The sequence below is a fragment of the Myxocyprinus asiaticus genome, chromosome 44, assembly GCF_019703515.2.
Source record: "Myxocyprinus asiaticus isolate MX2 ecotype Aquarium Trade chromosome 44, UBuf_Myxa_2, whole genome shotgun sequence".
NCBI lineage: Eukaryota > Metazoa > Chordata > Actinopteri > Cypriniformes > Catostomidae > Myxocyprinus > Myxocyprinus asiaticus.
This window is the reverse complement of record NC_059387.1, coordinates 29,361,663-29,379,313: the sequence shown is the minus strand read 5'-3', so window position 1 is coordinate 29,379,313 and position 17,651 is coordinate 29,361,663. Positions and strand designations below refer to the sequence as shown.

Genomic DNA, 17,651 nt, shown 5'->3' with positions numbered 1-17,651 from the left:
TATTCAATATTCAACAAGAATACTGTTTTATTCGATTTTAACTACTGTAAATGTAACCATTGAAACAGAAATGTACAAAATTAATAAGGCTCTATTTTGAATTTTAAAACAGGGAAAACACTTCATATAATGTTTTGCAGAATTAAGAAATGGAAGGCCTGTTAAGATCAATGTCTTGTTAACCTTGCCCGTTCCCTGTGAAACCACAACAGTAAATCCCCTCAGCTGAACTAAAAGCTTATAAGGTTTAATTAAGTAAGTGGTCCACTGCTCCATATGAGCCAAACTAATCCAGCAGAACAGCTCACATGTCCACCAGTGAAATCTGCTCACAGCTCTATAACATTTTGCTGATACTCCCAGAACTGTATGGCAAATTAGAAAGGCTGTAAAAAGTACAAGACAATCCTATGAATCAAAATATAGCCCATGTATTTAAAGTTTATATCGTCTTGAAACAGTCACTTCTTTTGTTTTTGGCATTAATTTACATTTTAACCCCGTTTGTATACAGCAGATCTCCTCTGTGATGAATTGTGGTCTCAGCTTACTTCTGAGGTCTGTTTGCAGGTGGGTATTAGTGGTCTAAAAGTGCTAATTGCATCAGGCAGTAACATTAGGTGGACTGGAGCCGTGGGCACACTAGAGGGATAAACTCAACAGTGATCATTTAGATACTGATAGCCACTGAGCCATGTTCAGCAAGCTGAAAAAGATCATCAAGATCACTGTGGGTCCCACCCCAGCCCCGGCCTCTACTGTGGCCCCTCCGCCTGCACAAGCCTCAGCTCCTACACCTGCCCCAACAACTGCCAATGTAAAAAAACAGGCTTGCAATGCATAGAGAGACATTATGTTTCTTTACATTTGCATTAAATTTTTAACTTTATCAACTTTTTTGGTGCTTTTATCCTAAAAATCCTGTAGGGGACCAAAAGCGTTCTGTTGACATTACATAAAAATGTGACGTTATACAGGTGTTTGATAGTAATGAGTCATATTTGAGAATTCTAAGAATTTGTTATAACTGCTATTGCTATATTTCTATATTTGGTGAATTTTTTTAACCAACATCAGTCCTGATCATAACTACCAAATATTCATTCGTTTTCAGGATTTTAACCCTTTAAATTCCAGTTTGTTTATATAATGCCACTGTTGTTCTTTATAAACAAAATAAATAAACTATTTTCCATATACTAAATGCTAAGGGGAACATTTTTTTTTTTGGATTATCACAGTCTGGGATATGTCAGTGATTAGCAACAACATTGATTTTGATGCATTATAATTTTTTTGCAGTGTCAGATTAAAAAAAAAAAAAAAAAAAAAAACAGTACCTTAGAGGACAAAAATGTCCACGTCCAAAAATTTCCATAAAAATATTATATATTAATATTATTTTCCACTTTCACTGACTTAGATATTTTAACCAACATCAGTTCTGATCATAACTACCAAATATTCATTCATTTTCAGGATTTTAACCCTTTAAATGCCTGTTTGTTTACATAATACCACTGTTGTTTTTTACACACACACACACACGCACACAAATTTCTCAATACACACATACAAAACACACCCTGGCATCCATACCAACACACCCACACAATTTTAGCTGCATCATTTATTCAACTGGCCTGCAGTGCTCTATAATACAGCAAACAGAAAATAGGAAAAAAGCATGTATTTGCTCCATAGGCTAAACATGAGAAAAATGGCACCATCTGGTGGAAAATATTAAAAATTAAAATTTTGAAGCCAGGGCTCTGGAATGAAAGCATAATACCATAGAATTCATGATGTTATGCTTTAATGGCACTGGGATCAAACATTGCAGTTTTAATTTGTTTCAATGGGGACATTTTTGTCCTTAAGTTCCTAAGTAACTATTTTGTGTACACAATGTATTATAGATGTATTATAGGAACTACACACCTTTGGCAAAATGTATGCCGTTGGCATTAACACAGCCAAAATGATCGAAAAAGCAAAAATGAAAAAGACAAAAATGTCCCGAGGGTCGTACAAGGGTTAAAAAGGCTGCAAACACTACATAAGCACACACTGAATCAAAATATGAACACATTGATTTATTTAATCCTTATCAAATCAATAGTTTTTTTTATGTTTAGAAATGCTACAGTTTTGTTCATTTTACACTAACTATATATATTTTACATATAGTTCAGTTTAACTTTATCAACATTTGGCTTTTATCTCTACACTATGTAAGGACCAATCATTTACATCTCATAAAAATGTTAAATCAAAGACATAGGTGCTTGAAATTGATTTAGAATCAGCAATTTAGCTCAACAATCTATAGGTCTAAAAAATAAATGCATATGTAATATTGTATTTCAGAATTATAAGATTGCTTTATAACAGCAAAACTAACCTGGAATAATGATTAACTTTGCAACTGATAGGAAGAAAACCTACAGACAAAGAAAATGGAGAAAAGAAAGATGAAAAAGCCAAATAAGGATACCTGCGTCATCCGTTGTAATCTTCTGAATTAGAGGTCTGTGCAGGAAGTGTCTATTCTGCATCCGAACGCCCCCTCTGAATTTAACTCCATGTTCACCCGCTCTCTGCCCACAATGATTTTCTTCCCAACTGCTCCCGCAACCCTGCATTTGTTTTCCACATATAGCAAAAGCCATACAAATAGACAACAAGTGTATACAAAGAATATTAAATTTTTTCTGTTATTGCTATTATCAGATGATGTGTGAAAATGACACCAATTTGACTCACCTGAAGTTGGTTTCTTAACACTAAATTGACCATTTTCTAGTTCGAGTTTCACATGCTTTGATGACACAGTGTGCGCTTTGCTCTGCCATTCTATTAAAGCCCTGTTGACTACCTGGCTGCCTACTCTAAATATCGGATAATTTAATACACAAGCTGTATGCACATGTATTTTACATTATAAAAAAAAGTATTTTTTAATAAATTTATTGCATTCATTAATAAATAAAATAAAAAAAAGCGATCCACATCGGATGTTTCAGGCTATTCTCTGACCGCCCGCTCCCGTCCACATCTCATGTAAGTACCGTCCGCTCCCACCTTCAACTCGGAAATGTAATCCCATGCCACAAGAAATCTAATCAGGTCCCGCGGGTCCTGTGGGAGTTCCGCGGGAATGCAGACCTATACTCTGAATAATAGCATCATTCTTTTAGTAAGCACCTGTGCAAGATATTTTCCCGATGAGAGGCATTATAAATAGATTTGTATTGTCTCTAATGTACGAGTTCAATAGCACATATGACCAGTCAGTAAGCAGCTTCAGGGTTCACTGCTCCATCTGTGCACTGACTCTTGACTCAGCAAGGACACTGTTTGTAAGAACCACACAGGAAAATACCCTCTAAGCCCCCTGTATTTTTTTCCATACCCCCAGCCCCAGCTCCCACACCAGCTCCAGCTTCAGCACCAGCCCTGGCTGCGGCCCCAGCACCGGCCCCCAGACCAGAGGAGAAGCCTGCAGCCCCAGCCAATGGCCGGCCAGCCACCTGCTGAAGTAAACAGATACTACAGAAAGTGTTTTATATAGGCTGCCAGTTAGATATGCCTGTGTAACGTGTTACTAATCATGTTACTATTCCTACATTTTTGCAAGTTATTTTTATGTGCCTAGTTAAATAAACGTAAGACGTACTACAACAATGACTTTTATCCCCCTTCACACAAATCACAAGTAAAATGGCAGATTATCAATTCATAAACACTCATTTTTCGCCTTGTTCCTTACACAATGACATCAAAACACTTTTAAGTGCATGGCTTTTACGGCAATACATTTTACTGTTTGCATTACATATCCAGCTTCATTTACAAACTTGTTCAAGCGCAATCAAAATATGGTAGCTTAACCGATAGAGCATTGCACCTTTGATGCAATGTGTTTCAGGAGTACGAGTCCTAAAAGGAATACTTCACCCAAAAATGAAAATTCTCTCATCATGTACTCACCCTCATGCCATCCCAGATGTGTATGACTTTCTTTCCTCTGCAGAACACAAATGAAGATTTTTAGAAGAATATCTCAGCTCTATAAGTCCATATAATGCAAGTGAATGGTGACCAGAACTATGAAGCTCCAAAAAGCATATAAAGGCAGCATAAAAGCTTTGCATAAAAGTATAAAATAATCCATACAACTCCAGTGGTTAAATCCATGTCTTCAGAAGTGATACAATAGGTGTGATGTAGTGTGGGGTAGGTACCATGTCGATACTAAAATTAAAAAGATATCACGATACCAGTGTTTCTGCAGTTCCGGTAGTACTGGGCACAGACTCAGTTCTCAAGGAACCGAAAAAGCCTTAATGTCAAAATAAAAGTTAGTTTCAAAATAAAAGCTTGACACTTGAAATTTAAGAAATTACAACAAAAAATATAATACTAGTGTTTAGTAAAAGAGTACTGTTGTACTGAATAGAAGTTTTCATCAATGTTTTCAGTGATGCTCTGTTGTTACAAAAATAAGACCAATGCTGTGTTTTAGATTATGTTGTGAGGATCTTTACTGAAGCACTTCATTTGATTAAAATAAATAGTGATGGTATGTTGGAAAATACTTATTTAATTTAACATTTTAATAGGCCAAAGGAGTGTGTTCAATTGCATATTTCCTATTTATGCCGTGGTATTGAAATTGGTATCGAGAATCGTGAAATTTTACTGGTATTGGTACTGACTACTGAAATTTTGGTACCATGACAACACTAGGTTTGGGTTATAAACAGACCAATATTTAAGTCCTTTTTTTTACTATAAATCTCCATGTTTGACCAGCCCCGACCAGTAGGTGGCGATATGCACGAAGAATGTGAATCGCCAAACAACAAAAAACATTGTGAATGTGAAAGTGGAGATTTATAGTAAAAAAGGACTAAATAATGATCTCTTTTTTTGCACCCTTTATATATCAAATCAAATCAAATCAAATCACTTTATTGTCACACAGCCATATACACAAGTGCAATGGTGTGTGAAATTCTTGGGTGCAGTTCCGATCAACATAGCAGTCGTGACAGTGATGAGACATATACCAATTTAAAATAACATCAAATTAACACAGCACAATTTAAACATCTTATATACACATAATTACACTCAACAATATACAAATAATAACATACACTGTACAATGTACAATGCGCACTATATAGATACACATTATTCAATAAAAATAAAAAATACAAATATATAAAAAAGTATATATATAGTAGTATATATAGAATGTACAGTATTGTACTGTATTGATATTCAGGCTGTCGGTTGATAATCAGTTGTTAAGAGAGAATATAATATAATAATAATATAATTTATGACAGTCCGGTGTGAGATATAAGCATAAGGGTAATAAAGTAAGGGTAATAAAGTGCAGTGCTGATGTATTTTGATCGTGGGAGATCAAGAGTTCAGAAGTCTGATTGCTTGGGGGAAGAAGCTGTCATGGAGTCGGCTGGTGCGGGTCCTGATGCTGCGATACCGCCTGCCTGATGGTAGCAGTGAGAACAGCCCATGGCTCGGGTGGCTGGAGTTTCTGATGATCCTCCGAGCTTTTTTCACACACCGCATTGTATATATTTCCTGGAGGGAGGGACACTCACCTCCGATGATGTGTCTGGCAGTTCGCACCACATATATTGCTTCAGAAGGCATCAATTATACCACTGGAGTCTTATGGATTGATTGTTTTAGGCTGCTTTTATGTGCATGAGTAATTGATGAGAGAATTTTCATTTTTGGGTGAACTATTCCTTGTGAGACAAAAGTTTCAAAGAAGCACCACACACAAAATGATGTAGCTGCTTCAGTAATTGCATTTTTTCATCTGATATCTGTTTTTATGACACTATCGGTTAGGTTTAGGTTCAAGGTTTAGGGTACTAGGGAGGTCAGTTTTGTTTATTTAAAACTTGATAGAGCATTGACCTTGACCTAGAGATCATTTAACTCACTTTCAGTTGCACACAGTGTACATTTCACCTTAGAACTGCCACGATACATGGAAGGAATCACTTAATATCAATTGTCATGTAATTTACATGAGGTTAGGCTGGTCTTGGTGGTCAAGTTAAAATGAAGTTGGCAAGTTAAAATCACACATTTAATTCAAGAGTGTTCAATATTTTACCTAGGTCATTGGTTTTAACATCTTCAAAAATGTTTTCAGAATTTTTTTAAAACATTTCATAAGTTCTTATTTGTGCTATTCGATTTGACAACAGTAAAAAAAATATTTACAGGGCCCTATCATGATGTGGTGGAGCTCACTAACATTGGAATTGATTGGATTGTGAGAAGAGGTGTCTATAAAATAAATGGTCTCTATATTATGAAGGCAATATATATATATATATTTGGAATAATGTGCACTGATGAATCTTTCACAATAACACCAGGAATATGTATTCAGAAAATAAATAGGGTCCTCTGAGTCTTGTAGTGCGGCCAGTGTTCACAATGTCTCATTCCCTTCATCTCAGGGAACCGAGGTTACGTATGTAACCGAGACATTCCCTTACGACTAAGTACACTTGATATTGCGTGCTAACGCATATGGGTAACAGAATCCCATCACGCCACACTACACGAAATAACCTTCCAGAGAGGAAACATGACACCACAGTCCCGTGGGACAGCGACCGACATGAGTATGCCGCAAGTGAGTGACACTCATGTTGGGCCAGGAGGGGAGCACTCAGAATGAATATATGAACTTTAGTCATATAGAACCCAGTCGGGAAGGGAGTTTACTTATAATGAAAGTGCTTGTGACTTTATGGTAAATTGCAATGGCCTGATGCAGTCAGCTGTGTAAAATGATGGGGAGCCCGTACTTAAGGAGAGGGGCATAAGTATATGTTTGGCAAATGAAATAGCAAGCACTCTAAACAGAAAGGACTTATGAAGACAGAGACGTTACATCTAGGTTGTAAAACCTTGCGAATGTGTTTTGAGAATACCATCCTGCTGCAAAACATACGTCTTGTAAAGACATACTATTAGTCCATGCCCATGAGGAGGCCATGCCTCTAGCTGAGTGTGCTTTAACACCAATTGGGCAGATCGTACCCTGCGACTCGTAAGCCAGGGCAAACGCATCAACGATCCAGTGAGAAAGTCTTTGCTTAGAGACGGACATTCCTTTCGTGCAACCTCCATAGCACACAAAGAGCTGATCAGACAGTTTGAACTGGCGGGTGTGCTCAACGTATCCATGTAGCGCCCTCACAGGGCATAAAAAATGCAAGGATTATTCCTCATCTGAATTAAATGGAGGAGAGAAGAAAGCTTGAAGGTGAACATCTGTGCTCTGAAGGGTGTGGTTAGAACCTTAGGCACATAGCCTTTTCTGGGTTTGACAGTGGCTTTTGAAAGACCAGGGCCAAACTCCAGACATGAAATGTCAACTGATAGTGCATGTAAGTCACCGACCCATTTTACTGAGGCCAGAGCCAGCAGTGCTGTGGTCTTAATGGAGAGCATGCGCAAATCATGAGTCCAAAGGCTCGAAGCGGGGCCCTGTGAGCACTTTTAGGACCAAAGTTAGGTCCCAAGTCGGAACTGCAGCCGGCCGTGGATTTAATCGTCTTGCTCCTTTAAGGAAATTGTGATTAAATCATGCTTGCCTATATTGGCGCCGGCTTCAGGTGTGTGATACACAGATATAGTCGCCACATAAACTTTGAGCATTGACAGAGTGAGTCCTGCATTTAATCGCTCTTGAAGAAATATGAGAATTTCATGTATGGGGTTGTTTACTGGGTCTTTGCCATGTGGAAGACACCAATCAGTGAACACGTTCCATTTTAGAGCACAGAGGCATCTCGTGGACGGTGCTCTGGCCTGTAAAATGGTGTTCATGACTGAATGCATCAGTTCTGGCACGTTTAGTGAGCTCCGTTCAGGGGCCACACATGCAGGTTCCACAGCTTGGGCTGGGGATGTCATATTGTGCCTTGCACCTGAGAGAGGAGATCCCTCCTCAGCGGTATTTCCCATAGTGAGCTGTATAACACCTCTGTCATTTCCGGAAACCACGGCTGATTGAGCCATTTCGGCGCAACCAATAGAATCATTTCCTGTCCTCTCGGACTTTGTGTATGACAGAGTGAATTAGGCACACCGGGGGAAACGCATATTAACGGCCATTTGTCTGCTCCCAGCAGTGCTTGTGACTTCGAGTACCAGAGGGGACAGTAGCCATTCTCCACTGAGGAAAGTAGATCGATTTCTGCTTTGCAGAATATTTCCCAAATCCTCAGGACAGTTTGAGGATGAAGTCTCCATTCGCCCGGTATCACCCATTGACGTGATAATAGGTCTGCACCGTAATTTAGACAGCCTGGAACATATGTCGTGCTCAGGGAATGGAGATGATGCTCACTCCATAGGAGGAGGTGATGCTTCAGTCTCATCAGTGGTGGTGAATGAATTCTGCCTTGGCGGTTTATATACACTGTCATGTTGTCTGAGCGAATCAGAACATGATAGTTTGCTATTTCTAACTGAAAAGCCTTCCAGGCTAGGAATACAGCCAATAGCTCTAGGCGGTTGATGTGCCACGCCCTCCTCACACCTGTCCAGGTCCCGGAAGCCGGGCGTCCATCGCACACCACCCCCCAACCTGTGTTGGAATCATCCTTAGTTACCACTTTCTGCCTGACAATCTGCCCCAGCATGACACCTCGCTGTATTCCTTTCCCAACAACCAACAGTGGGGAGATGGGGAACAGCAGCGGGCAGCGGGCATGAGGCTTTTAGCCGGGCGCTGACTCGAAACAGAGCATGAGTGAGCCGGCTGTGAAACGTTACTCAGTTTCTGCATAAAATGTCTCATAGCCTGTGATTGTTGCTAAGTCGTGATGTATACTCGGAAAAATTATCCACAGAGCTACCAAAGAGGCCGGCTGGAGACACTGGAGCATCCAACAGAGCGGCTTTTACCTTGTCACACATGTCTGTGAGGATCAACCAGATGTGACGATCCAGAACTACCAGGTTGTCCATTGACTTGCCAATGCCCTTCGCAGTGACTTTCGTGGCACGCAGCTCTAAATCTGTAGCAGTGCAGAGCACTTTGAATGTCTCTGGATCGTAGCTTTACTTGTTCATTTGCTTGAGGAGCTTGGCTTGAAAGACCTAGAGCAACGCCATCTCATTGAGTGCTGAACCAGCTTGGCCCACTGCTGAGTATGCTCTTCCAGCCAGTGCGGACGTCAATCAACAGGGCTTGGAAGGATGAATGGGGCGTGATTTCCACACCCTGCTACTCGCTGGCAGATGTGTGCCACTACTGCCTCCTCCACAGGGGTAGTTGGGCATAACCGCTTTCTTCCCTATGATCCACATTAGAGAGGATGTAATCGCTGCACAGGCGAGCTGAATAGGGCGCGTGCCAGGATCTTGATAGTTTGTTATGAACTTCAGGGAAGAACAGGGAAGATCTATGAGACGCGGTCGCTTGACGGCGTCTGGACTGCAGGAAGCATTCATCAAGTTGAGATTGTGCAGGTTTCTCTGGAGGAGACTACTCAATATCGAGCTCTTCGACCACCCCTGAAAGGACACGAAGCATCTCCTTATTAGTCGTGCATACACGCTCCTCACCCTCGCTGGGGAGAGGGGCAGTAGCATCATCCACTGACCACTCACCTGATGCAGCCAGAGACATGACATCGTCATCATCCCCAGTGTCAGAACCGCCGAACGAGACAATGCCATGTGCTCATGCGTAGGGCCAGAGCTCGTCACGTACATAAAGTATCGGCATAGACGCATTGCGTGGAGATTGAGGGGCTTGCAGGACGTGTGCCGGCACAAGGTCCTCCACAAATTCATCCTGCTCGACCTCGTGGCCCCACTGTGCCTCCTCGTGTGACCCCTCGGGTATCACAGAAGAGGCGGTTGGGAGGGCAAACAACGCAGTAGTTAAGACTCGTTGTTTTGGCATATTTTCGCGGTACAAGCTATTTTTATCTCATCAAATTCAAGTCAGACTGCAAGCTAAACCTCAGGGAAATGTATTTTGCAGTGGTGAGATTCATTAGCAGTGGAGCAAGAAAATGCTATAATAGACATTAATTTCGACTGATCTCATTGGTTTACCTTTCTAAAAGCGAGCAAAAATAGCGTTTACAGCAATGCACTTGTTGGAAGGGAAGTTTATGGGGAATAAATGTTAAATGTCCATAACACCGGAATAAACGGTCAAATGCACACTGTTTCGGCTGTAATAATTAAACATTATATGTGTTAACATGAGACCAGTTGGAGAAAATCTCTTACTACCCTTGTCTGTGTAAAGTTGTATCAATATTTGGATCCTGTTATGACCACCTATATCCACCACCTGGTAACTTTTGCACGACATGCGTAAGGATACCAGAAAAGGACTGTTTACATCTGCCTCCCAGATGCGCATGCGTCAAGAATAATAGTACCACCAAAAGGGGTGATTTGAACTTTACAGCTCAAAAAAAAATTTTGTAGAGGGGAATTAATATAAGAGCTTGAACAAAAATACCCCTGCTGGGGGGAAAAAAATTACGTGTAGTTTTAGTGTGTGAAAGTAAAACCAATGGTAGTTTCTAATGTATTAATTCCTCCTCTTTATTGTTGTTTTTTCAATAATTATAGTGAGGAGGCGCCTCCCCCTCTAACCCAGCCCATCGTGATAAACAAGTATTCTGATGATCAGCTCATTGAGATTGTTAAACGGATGTGGGAAAGGACTGAGCTTCATAAAGAAAAGGTAATTGACCCCTATGCATCCTCCCCAGAGTGTAGTCTACCAGTCAGTGTGTATAACCCTGTTGATGACTATATATATCCTTGTTGCCCATCGAAAGAGATACAATACAAATATGACTGGCAGTTAAATTGATAAAAGCCTTTTGACTTCTGTTCAGCATTATAAAAAAATATATACATTTAAAAGTGCACTCAGTAACGTTTTTGTGTGTGTCATCTTGGACTTACAATGACACCTAGCAGCTTGGATGCGATTTTTCAAACACAGTAGTTTTTGGTTTCAGATGCCATTGTAGAAATGTACTATTTACATTCAGTCATAATTAATTTAATCCATGAGTGAAAGTGTCAAGTAACAGCATGGTTACTGAGATTAAGCCAGTAGTATTTGGCTAGTCATGTGATCCTAACATGGCTGCCCCCATGAGGGGACCCTCTCCATGTGGAATAAAAAAGCTTACTGATATAATTGAAATACGCATCTCATGTGAGTGGTTATATGATTTTCACATATATTTCAAAATTACTTTTAACTTCTTTTGGAGTAAACTTTTTTTAAATAATGGATAAGTTAAGAGTGCAGCTTTAATGACTTATTAATATGTTATTATAAAGTTTTATTAAATATAAAAATAAAAAAAATGTGAACATGTACATTGTTATTGATTTAAACAAGTGTGTATTTACTTCAGGTATTAACAGGTTTTGTGGTTGATCTAGCACCTGTCTTTAGAAAACAAGACTATCTAAAGATAGTGGAGGAGAGGAAATGAAAGGAAGAGGAGGAGACAAAAAGAAAAGAGGAAGAGCAGAGGAAAAAGAAAGAGGAACAGGAAAGGAAGAAAGAGGGGGATGAAAAGAAAAAGAAAGAAGAGGAAGAGAAGAAGAAAAAATATGTAGAGGCTAAGAATGCATGGGATAAGCCTGAAGAAAAGAAAGACGACAAGAAGAAAATGAGCCACCCAAAGAGGCCAGGTCCATCTGTCCAAAACTCATATGCACCTGTGCTGATTTCCTGCTTAAGCCCTTAGAGGGCAGAATGGACATAAGGCTTGGCACCTCCATCGATCCGTTCACAGGTTAGACTTTACCACCATACCAGAATGGAGATATACAGTGGGGTCCAAAAGTCTGAGACCACTAGTGAAAATGCATATTTTGCATAATTGTAATTTAATACACAAATTTCCATAAACAAATTATATTTTTTTAAAAGAATTCCTGATTTTATACCTGAAAACCCTAATAAGTTGACTCTACTTAATTGATTGAGAAGCTAGACAATCCCTCAACTGAACTGAGTTGTGGCATCTCCAAAGCTTGTGTAATTAAGTTCACTTAACTTGGTGTGCATATAGAATAAACGTAACTATTTGAGATGTGGTAACTAGATGCAAGTATACAACTCAGATTTGCTGTTTAAATGTTGTTGTTTCAGTGTAAGAATTTTTATTGTATGGACTCAAATTTAGATTATACAATAACAGTTTGAATAACGAAACTTATAACTGATTCTAGGTCAATCCTCAAATTAACTTATTTCTCCACAAAATGCATATATGCATGTGCTTCAGTTGCACAAGCACAATGAGAACTGAAATAGTGTTAACAGGGTCCAACTTGACCAAAGGGGACACAGATCACCCAAATGGTGACATCACACGAAACGACTACATTATTTGCCATAAAACAACATAAATAATCATAATTTAATGCCCCCATATGTTCCTTTGATCAAGGAAACATAATTAAATGATTCAAGGGCAAGGCATTGTGGGTATTCAATTATAGCCTCAATTTGGTACTTAATAGTTTGAGTTATTAAAACTAACCCTAATACAAGTCTTTGGATTGTTAAGAAAAATAAGTACAAGGAACTTATATTTAAATAACAAATTCAAATAAGGTTTAAAATTGATTTTTCCAGTAATGACAACATTAGGGTTTGCAGTGTAGGTCCCACTGCACTTGATGCATTGTAGGCAAGACAGAGAGTTACAGCCATACATTTTCAAATTTACTACTAAACTACTGTCTATCTAAAGCCTTCATTTTCTGCTCTTGTCATGTGATTTTTACCAGACCGCAGGTATATCACTTGGCTAAGCGTGGTGACCATTGCCTTCACCTATAACCTATCGTTCATACCAGTCCGTATGGCCTTTCCATATCATAACCCAAAGGCCAATCCAATGTGGTTCGACATGATTGTTTTCCAGCCACGACTACAGTTCTGTAAGGAGGGAGACGTAATAGTAAGAAAACTCCCACAATACTTCCTCTAAGACACTACTGATACTGTTTCTTTCTTCTTCTTCTTCTTAACTACCTTATAGAAAAATATAATTTTTTAGAAGAAAATCACACAAAAATGGTTTTTATTTAAAGGAATGTTCCATGTTCAATACAACTTCACATGTATTGCCTTTATCTGTGACATTCTGTGAAATGCAAGGCATTTAAGTGGGATGTTTGAAAGTATACACATAAGATGTGCTATCCATCCTGCCTCTGGAACTGTTATATTTCCCATTTGGATTCAAGTCTGTCTTCAGGGTGAATCGTTTAATGAAGGTAATGAACATCGCAACTCTGGTACGAGCAATTACTGTGATGAAGGCTTTTGCTTTGACAGGAGCAGGATTGGATAAGGAGATGCAGAATTATTCATGATCTCATTATCTTTGTGAATATGCCAAAACTTTCATTGTTTTGTTCATACTTTGTTTCTTCTGAAGTTTGAGGCCTTTTTTGAGTTCAGTGATCATCTTGAGGGTATCATGACTAAAGCGTACACCTGGAGGTATGTAACCAATTCTTTCCTACAATCTTAGTGTCACGACAATCAGAGTGATCCTAATTCTGCCTTGTTTTTTTTTTAAAGAGTAATTCATACTGTTGGATACCTGCTGTTCAGCCAACACCTAAATGCCTGTATCTACTATGTGGCATCGGACTACCAGGGCATTGGCCAGACCAAATGGGTCAACAGCGGCCACGGCAGTGCTTCCATCCACCCTTCAATTACAGTACAGATTTGACACCACTGCTATTCATAAAATGGCTTTTACCAGATTTTTTTTCTTTCTGAATGAACATGAAATGATAATGAACTGTTATGTTGTTTTCCGTCAAAACTGAATGTACAGTAGATTTTAGTAATAGTGGAATTTTGGGTTTTCATATTCTCTTAGCTACCTGTGCTGTTTCTTCAATGCAGAGAAATCCCTGCTGATGATCCCAGAACTTCCTTTTCCTGAGACCATATTCAGTCAGATCTTTAAGATGACCAGCTATTTTTTTTTTTTTTTTTGGTGCCCTATTTTTGTCCATCATTCTTGGCTGGGTATACATTTTGTCTCCACAGCTTTTGTCTCTAAAGCTTGTGCTTCTGAAGTGTTTCATTTTTGTGTTTGACTCTCTCACTTTGGTCTTGGCTTTGCTCACTTGCATGATGTCTGCTGTTTTGATGTTGTAACATGTTTGATTTGTTTTATTGTCAGATGTACAGTACAATATTAATTACTTTATTTTTCTCTCTTTCTCTCAATTGTCGTTCACAGGTACTTACGCTGTTACTATTTTGCTGTATGGACCATGATCAACATAGGTGGACTACCTGAGCCTCACAGTCTTTGAGATCACGTTTCAGTTAACAAACTTTTTCACTGGTGTCTTTGTCTTCTCAAGTTTGATTGGACAGGTACACAATGAATACATGAAAGAGCCCCTCCCTAACCCCTGGCAGCCAATCCTGTGATAGTTATCCTATAATCTCCACAAGTTATCCTGTCAATTTATTTTTATGGGACACCTGTTATGTAGGAGCAAATAGCAGGTTTAGGAAATAGGGTGTGTCAACTAATGCACATGTTTTATCAGAAACGTTTAAACGTTTAACGCTTTAATGTTACAGATGAGAGACGACAATATTGCAGCATCTGCAGGCCAGACCTACTTTCGGGCATTTATGGATGCTTCTGCGGTGTACATGGTGACCAACCGCATCCCCAGGCTGGTGCAAACCAGAGTACACACCTGGTACAACTATACCTGGGATTCCCAGGGCATGCTGGGTAAATCTAGTTTTTGTACTAAATTTTCTTACTAGAAAAAAAGCAAAGCATCTGCAAAAGGGGCTTTTTACACTGAACACGTTTTTTGCACCCTTTGTGTTTTGAATGCTGCATTTTAGATGGTTTGTCAGGTTTCAAGTTTTTAAAATAGCATCCTGCGCTACACCTGCAAAACAGACACCTGCGTTCTGTTAAAAGGCATCGCATCGACTCACATCGGTGGATGTTTTTAGCGTATAATGTTTCGTATATTACCAAATCAAAATTACCAAATTTAAAAACTTGCGGCTCGATAGCGCTGATACTTCACAGAGTCACTACCTTCTTTTGAAAGTGTCTCACCTGTCAAAGTTTAAGGGTTAAGGTTAGGGTTAGGTTAGGTTAGGGTTAGGGTTAACCATATCCACTCTCATCAGCGGATGTTTTTAGCATATAAGGTAATGTTTATAGTATTAAATTGTAAAAATTGCATAATTAAAAAACTTGTGGCTCGATAGTGCTGATACTTCACAGATTCACCACCGTCTTTTGACAGTGCCTCACCTGTTTATGGAGTGGGCAAATTAAGTGAAGCTATGAACCGAGGGTAATTATATTGATATCATTAACTGCTTCGAGTTGTTACAACAGCCAACAACTGCAAAAGTTGGATGAATTCATTTTTACTCCAAATAACACTTTAGGGTTTTCTCCATCTTGATCGCTCGTTTCGGTACTATTTATATTGCTTCTTATGGAGACCGGAACCAATCATTGTGCCACCCAGTGGTTGGTCAGGAACACTGTGGATATTTGTTGCATGCGTATAGCTTTTTTTTTTTTTTTGGTGAAAGAATGCGTTCAGTCTGAACAGCCTCTAAAACTGTAATTCACATTGCAGAATTTATTTAGCCATTTCCTTAGATGAGTCTGAGCTACTGGAACAGATGCCTTTGGTCATGAGAACGGCCATCACTGTGGACATCAGCCTCGCCACCTTCCAAAAGATCGACCTCTTCAAGGTGAGATTGATTCACTCTGAGGGAAAGAGACATGTAATGATCAGCATATGGTCAGTTGTGTGCTAATGTCCTGTGCTGTTTTCCCACAGGGCTGTGACAACCAGATGCTTGTGGACATGTTACTAAGGCTAAAGTCCATTGTGTACTTGCCTGGAGACTTTGTGTGTAAGAAAGTGTGTTTAAGAATCATCATTCAAGTTGAATGCTTTTACTTCATTATCTGGGGAAACTGATTTGTTTAAAACACTGTATATTAAAATTTAGCATAATTTATATTTGTCTTCAAAGCTAACTTCAAGCATGGAAGAATAAACTGTTAGATCAAAAGGTTTTAAAGATCATGTGAAACAAATTCCGTCAAGTCAAGTGTATCTAAACTTTGACTGGTAGTGTACAGTATATTGATAACCTATACTGCCCAAGATTTGCTCTCAACAGTGAAATCTGTAATACTGACAAATATATTTTCACAGGAAACTGATGAAAGCCAAGAGTTCAGCTGCAGCCAACGTTGAAGAGGAAAAGAAGAAAGGCTTTGCTCTATTTGGAACCAAACCTCCCACTCCAAAGCTTTTACATGCCTTTGCAGGATGGGCTTTCAGCAAAAAAAAAAAAAAAAAAGGCTTTATGGACAGAATTAAGGTAAGCTCTCATTTAAATAAGAGTTTATCAGTCTGTATAACAAGATGACATTTCTTAAAGATACTTCTTTTCCATTTTCATTTCTAGAGTGCTGCTACCTCAGAACGGCAATAACTGCATCAATTAGTATTTTGTTTCCTTTTTTAAATCTCCTACTCTCAATATTATGGTTCACTGTAATATACTACATATATTTAGAAGATGTCAGCCTTTATATACAGTATGTTTTACAGTAACTGAGCTCCATCTTTCAAAAGAAAAAGGATTAGGGGTTAAAGTTAGGTTTTGTGGGAAGGGTTGGGTTAAGGGTAAAGTTAACATTGTAACTACAAATGTAATTAAATGCAAGTACTTTCAATGTAATTACAATGCAACAATATGTATGTACATAATAAGTACATTGTATCAAATGGTTAAGTACATAGTAGTTAAGGCCACCTAATATAAAGTGGGTCCAATAATATTTTCCACATTTTAGAATAATGGTAAAGTCATCAAAACTTAAAAATAACACAAACTTTAGTGTGGGGAATATGTAACCAAAATTATTACAGCTCTGCACACTCACGGCATTTCCTCAACCAACTTCACGAGGCATCACCTTTTCCTTCACTATTGTGCCCAACCCATCATTTAACATAATGTTATTACAATTTAAGTTGTACAAAAAATCATATATGCACAAGCTATATTTTTTTACAAAACTAATTTCAAGCATTTAACCTTTGGATTAAAACATTTATAAGATCAAGAAACATATATCCAGACAAGTGTATTCAAACTTATACCAGCAGTGTATGTGATTGTCATTTTTACTTATATAATATTTATAATTATTTCTTTATCATATGTTGTAGATATTTTGTACTAAACCCCAAATTAAAAGACCTATTTTGTAATTACATATTTTAAGTACAGTGGTTTTATTATTTATGTAACAAATTCACTGGAATTCAGTTACAATTCAGTACAAAGTTGCCACATCTAACCATGCAGTATTTAGATACTTGTGAATACAGAGGGCTTGTATGCTCTCAGATTAACCGAGGATTGGCGGTTTAGTGACTATGTCGTGGGATCTCAGTTAATACCTGTGTATTAGTTATTATAGTTTTGAACTTTGAATGTAGTTTTTATTTCTATT

The 17,651-nt window shown here is 38.6% G+C and overlaps 1 pseudogene; it reads left to right on the top strand.

Annotated features, from left to right (window-relative positions):
* Positions 1 to 694: 694 nt before the first annotated feature.
* On the top strand, positions 695 to 16,098 carry LOC127434530 (cyclic nucleotide-gated cation channel beta-3-like; annotated as a pseudogene).
* Positions 16,099 to 17,651: the final 1,553 nt, after the last annotated feature.